Consider the following 6,000-nt stretch of genomic DNA (forward strand, 5'->3'; position numbering starts at 1 on the left):
ATTCTAGTACTCCTCTACAGGAATGTAATTGGATCAGTTTCTGTCTGAATTTCCAATTCCACTAGGGAAGAAAACACATTCTCCTCATCTGCCAACAAGATAAATGTAAACTATGCTTATTTTGTGTCCACCTACAGTGGCTAATGTTGTTGAACAGTTCTTGAATTATTGGTAATTTGAAATTGTTCTTATTGATTTGTAGGAGGGTTTTTTTCTTAAAGTATATTCTGGATATGACTGCTTGCTCTACTCACAAAAGTTACAAATGTCCTCTTCCAGTCTGGTTACACAATTAATAGTAAGGAAAAACAGAGCTTAGGGTAGGGTTACAGTATCAGGTAACTTATAAAAATGTCTGGAAATATATCCTCTTTGGGTAAAGTTTTCTCCTTTTCAGGGATGAGTGTAAGGCTACTTATGTTTATATGAAACATGATATTGTATATACTTCTGAATATTTGCAGAATGTGAGATGTAACCATCTTTAATGTTCAAACCTTGGCATTCTATTTCTGTTTACAAATATTGCTAAAATGAATTTATACAATAAAAAGCAGATGCTAAGCTTGCCAGGTCTGAGTTTGGAACATCAGAAAATGCCAGTAGAACGCATTCCAGTAACTACTTATCTTGGAACTCGTTTCATAAAACAAATACTGGTTTTGGTGACATAATTTGTTCTCTGCCCACGGTACCAGTCAGAGCTCAATGTGAGATAAATGTGTATCTGTGCTTGCCTGTGTGCTTTTGTGTTCATCTTAGACTCCAACTGATGAGTTAAACTTTGAGAAAACTGTTTTTATGGCACCAGTGCAACATTTACCTAATGGAAAAGTAATTTAGTTAAGTCTTAACTCTTTACTTGTTTCCACTAAAATAAACATAGAACAGATTCAGAAAGCCGATGCTGAGCTCAGATTTAGTAGATCTGTGAGCCTGTGGATGGAAGCCTAAAATATTATTTTGAATTAACCCATTAACTCATTTGAGATAATTCTACCCAGATTTTCATCTGTATTTTTCCAACTGATTTATTGTCTGTTTTTCTTTCTCCCAAATAGGAACTCATTTTGTCTCACTCAAGTCATTTTTATTTTTCAGGGTACTTTCCATCCTAATTATTGAGTTATGTATCATGTAGTCCCAATTATAAAGCTTAAAACTAACATATGGCCATCTTAGTAAGTTTGCGTAGTACACACATGCATGGCATTGAAATAACCTTTCTCAGAGATGATGGTTACACTTGTAAATGTTTCTTAGGTATTTCTGGAGACTTCCTACATGAAATTGTATTTTCCCATGTGACTGGAAATATTCCACCCAGGCTCAGCCTAATCAACAGGTGAACCCCTCTCTCAGTCAATTTGAAACAGCAGCAGAACTAAATGACCTTCATTTTACAAAACATCACAGAAAAAGGGGAAGTGAGTCTGAATTGCAGGCTCGAGCATCTTGCACTGGGATCTTGTCTCTTCGACATGGTGGTGCTTATGTTTTAAAGAAGAATTGTCTGTCAAGTAAGCATTGGCTTAAAGCAGAATACAGTAAATGTTGGTTTCTTGTTACTTTAACTGATGTCTTCTGAAATCCAAAGTGGGAGGCCCCCAAGGGTACATAAGCCTGAAGTTGGCCTTTTTCCTCTTCCTTCCTTCATCCATCCTCCCCTTCCTTCCTACTTTCTTCCTTTCTCACCTTCTTTCCTTCTTTTCTTCTTTTCTTCCTTCCTTACTCCCATCACAGGGAGCAGAGCCTATGGATATCTGCCCTAAACTCAGCACACAGGGCAGCATGTGGAACCACCACCAACTTTTCAAACTCTTGTACAAAGGAGAGGTCATACCCATCTGCACACAAATGATAAGCCTGAGTATTCCAGTGAATCAGATGAAGACCTCAAATACCTCTCCAAAAGGCAAAAAGAATCCCAACACTTTCTCAGAGTAATGAGGACAACATATGCTAGTAAGAACAGGCCTGTCAAACTCATTCTTCTGAAGATCCAATTCCATTCCACCAGCTTGCATCAAAGAGTAGTCCAATATAACACGGAGGCTCAGCTCTATAACGCTAGTCCTGGCTCCCTGCTCACGGGCTGAGACAGGCAACAGAGGATGGTACAAGAGCATGAGCTCCAGCCACTCACACGTGTGCATGCGTGTGTACGTGTTTCTAAAATAAATCCACACATGCATATAACTAGTTGACATAGTCAAAGGCACAATATACAATTGGGTAAAGAATTTGTTTCACAGTATTCTTAATCCAATTTAACAAATTATACATGTGTTATGTAATATTATATATGTGAGAGGAAAGGAAAAGAGAGAAATGTCTTCCTAGTTTTGAGTTTTAAATGTTTTCAATAGCTTACTTTCAGTTTAGTTTGTAGTCACAGACTTAATTCTCTTTCAAGTAAAGAATTCAACAAGGGGCCTGGCAGCGTGGCCTAGCAGCTGAAGTCCTCGCCTTGAACGTGCCAGGATCCCATATGGGCGCCGGTTCTAATCCCAGCAGCTCCACTTCCCATCCAGCTCCCTGCTTGTGGCCTAGGAAAGCAGTCGAGGACGGCCCAAAGCCTTGGGACCCTGCACCTGAGTGGGAGACCTGAAAGAGGTTCCAGGTTCCTGGCTTCAATTTGGCGCAGCACCAGCCATTGTGGTCACTTGGGGAGTGAAACATCAGATGAAGATCTTCCTCTCTGTCTCTCCTCCCCTCTGTATATCTGACTTTGTAATAAAATAAATAAATCTTAAAAAAAAAAAAAAAGAATCCAACAAGTAGAAACTAGGAAGACCACTGTTCCTCAAGAGGAGAGACGAGGGCTACAAGCAATGATCAAATCTCAAGATGTCAGCTCCACTCAAACACATCATAATAACACAAATTAAACAAAACACACTATTTGTCTTTTGGGGGCCTGGCTAATTTAACTCCAGTTACATCCATTTTGCTGCAAAAAAAAAAAAAAAAAAAGCAAAATTTCACTCCTTATATGCCATTATGTTTACATACCACATTTTCTTTATCCAGCTTTCAGTACATGGACATCCAAGGTGATTCCATACCTAGCTATTGTAAATTCAGGTGCTGCCATAAACGTCAGGGCAGAGAGAACGCTTTCATATGATGATTTCATATCCATTGGGCACAAACGCAGGAGTGGGCTGGCTGAGGGATCTCCATGCTGTCTTCCACAATGCTTGTACTGGTTTACAACTCTACCAACAGTGTTTTAGAGTACCTTTTTCCTCACATTCTTGTTGGAATTGGTTACTTTTTGACTTCTGGATGACAGACATTGTAAGTGTTATTTTTAATTGCATTTTCCTGATGGCTAGTGAGCCAGCAGTTTTTCATATGTCTGTTGGCCATCTGTATTTCATCCTTGGAAAGATACCTGTTCCTTCCTTTGTCCATTCGTTAACTGGGTTTTTTGTTTTTGTTGAATTTCTTGAGCTCCTTACATATTTTTGTATTAATCTTTTATCAGATGAATAGTTTGCAAATATTTTGTTCCAATCTGTCAGCTGCCTCTTCACCTCGCTGCTGTGCAGAGCTTTATAACTTGGTGTAATCCCATTTGTCTAATACATGTTTTTGCTTTCACTGTCTGTGCTTCTGTGGTCTTATTGAAGAAGTCTTTGCACAGACCAACATCCTGCAGTACTTATCCTGTAATTTTCTCCAGTAAATTGTTAGTTCAAGGTCTTTGGTTTAGATCCTAACTTACTGTGAGTTAATTTTTTTTTCTTTAATATTCATTTATTCATTAATTACATTGCATTACATGACTGGGATTCCCCCCCCTTCACCCCAAACCCTTCCCCCATCATGAATTCCTTCACCTTGATGCATAACCACAGCTCAAGTTCCGTTGAGATTCCCTAATTAAAAGTTTACACCATACAGAGTCCAGCATCCCACTTGTCCAGTTCAAGTTCAACGGCCTCTTAGGGAGGCCCTCTCAGGTTTGTAGGCAGAGCCAGCAGAGCGTCACCTCGATCAATTAGAAGCTCCAACATATCATCAGCAACAGTCCAGGTATGATGAGGCTGGTGCAGAGTCCACTGATTGACATAGTCCATCTTAGGGTTTCCCCTTGTCCAGTTTTCCGCTGCAAGCATAAAGCTGAGGTGGTTGATTCATCTACTCCATTTTCCATCTTTTTTTGATTAATGCTTTGATTCCTCCATTTTGTTCAGGGGAATCCCCCTAAAAAAAACTTTGAGTTAATTTTTTATAAGGGATAAGGTAGTGTTTTGTATTATACATTTGTATGCAGAAATCCAATTTTCCCAATACCATTTGTTGAAATGACTCACTTGTCAAAGATTAGATATGTGGCTTAAATTCTTGGGTTTCAAATTTGTTCTGTTGGTCCACATCAGCTTGGAAAATGGCAAGACACAAATCACACACCAAGTCAGTAGTAAGTGCATGCATCAAACCACGCGTGGCTAAGGAGAACTTACAACATTACTACCATCCATAGTTACCACAAAAATTTTAAACTTGGAATAAATTTAACCAAGGATTTGAACCACCTCTGCAATGAAAGAATACAAAATACTAAGGAAAAAAGTAGAATACACCAAAAAAAAAGTTAAAACCTTCCATGCTGATACAATGGAATGAATATCATCACAATGGCCATACTAGCTAACCCAAAGCAATTCACAGGTTCAGTGTGATCCCAATCTAAATAACAAGAACATTCTTCTAAGATCTAAAAAAAAATTATAAAATTAAATGGAAATACAAGAAGTCCTGAGTAGCTAAAATAATCAAACATTATTAACAGATTAGAACCATCAAAATACCAAATTCTAAGACATATTACAAAGCAATTGTAATCCAAACAGCCTGTCACTGCCACAGAAATAGACACGTGCAGTAATGGGACACATTTACTGTTTTTTTAACAGAGTCATTTACATGATATATCAAGAAGTCATGATATTCATGAATCTGTATTATGCTTTAGTAAGTAGCTTTAAAAAAAGTAACCATAAAAGAATTAGCAAACTATATTATTATTTTCTCAGTCATTTCTTTTGATTAATGTTTAGTTATACAGAACAAAATTCCATTTGAATTCTATGACACCTGATCTTGCTCTAACAAACTCTAATAAAATCTTTTTTTCTTATTTTTCATAACACTTTCAAAGGATTTCTCTGCTAAATCTTCCTGTGTCATACTAATGACTGAGAAAGATTATCCATTCCAAATTGTATTGTGATAAAATTTTGACATGTCCAGTTTCATGGAGGACATATTAAAGAATTTCTGCAAGACAAATTCCCATTAAAGAATGCATATATGTTTCCCATTTTCAAACATAAATAAAGTAACCAATTGGTTATTAGATCTGAAACTATTCTGTCACTTTTTACTTTTATCAAATAACAAATTTTTAAGATTTGAGGGGCCAGTGTAATGGTTCAAATGGATAATCCTCTGCCTGTAGGCAAAAGCATCTCGAATGGGTTCACGTTCTATGGAGCTGTTGAGCTGTTCCACTTTCTGTCCAGCTCCCTGCCAGTGCCCTGGGAAAGTGCTGGAGGATGGCCCAAAGCCTGGAACCCTGTATCTGCACGGGAAATCTGAAGCAGGCTTCTGACTCCTGGCTTTGGAGCAGCTCAACTCTGGCCATTTAGGCAGTGAACTGGAGGATGGGAGATCTTTAAAGAGAGAGAGAGAGAACCTAACCACTTTGATTCTTTTTATAATGAGTCATGACTTTTTTTTAATATTTCAAACCCTTAATTTCATCTTCCTAAAAGTAGGTATAACTCATGGTCCTATGAAAAGTAGGAATGTTTTGAATTTCTATCTAAAGCCCTTGAGAAATGGAATAGCTAAAAATTACTACATCTACTAGCATTTCAGGACACTGGAGGGTAGTTACAAAGAGAAACCAAGATCAGAATTCAAGGTTATGAATGACTTAGTTTTATTCTGAACTGATTCACAATTTTTTAATTAAAGGTTTAT

This window comes from Ochotona princeps, chromosome 12 (assembly GCF_030435755.1).
Source record: "Ochotona princeps isolate mOchPri1 chromosome 12, mOchPri1.hap1, whole genome shotgun sequence".
In the NCBI taxonomy this organism is placed as follows: Eukaryota; Metazoa; Chordata; class Mammalia; order Lagomorpha; family Ochotonidae; genus Ochotona; species Ochotona princeps.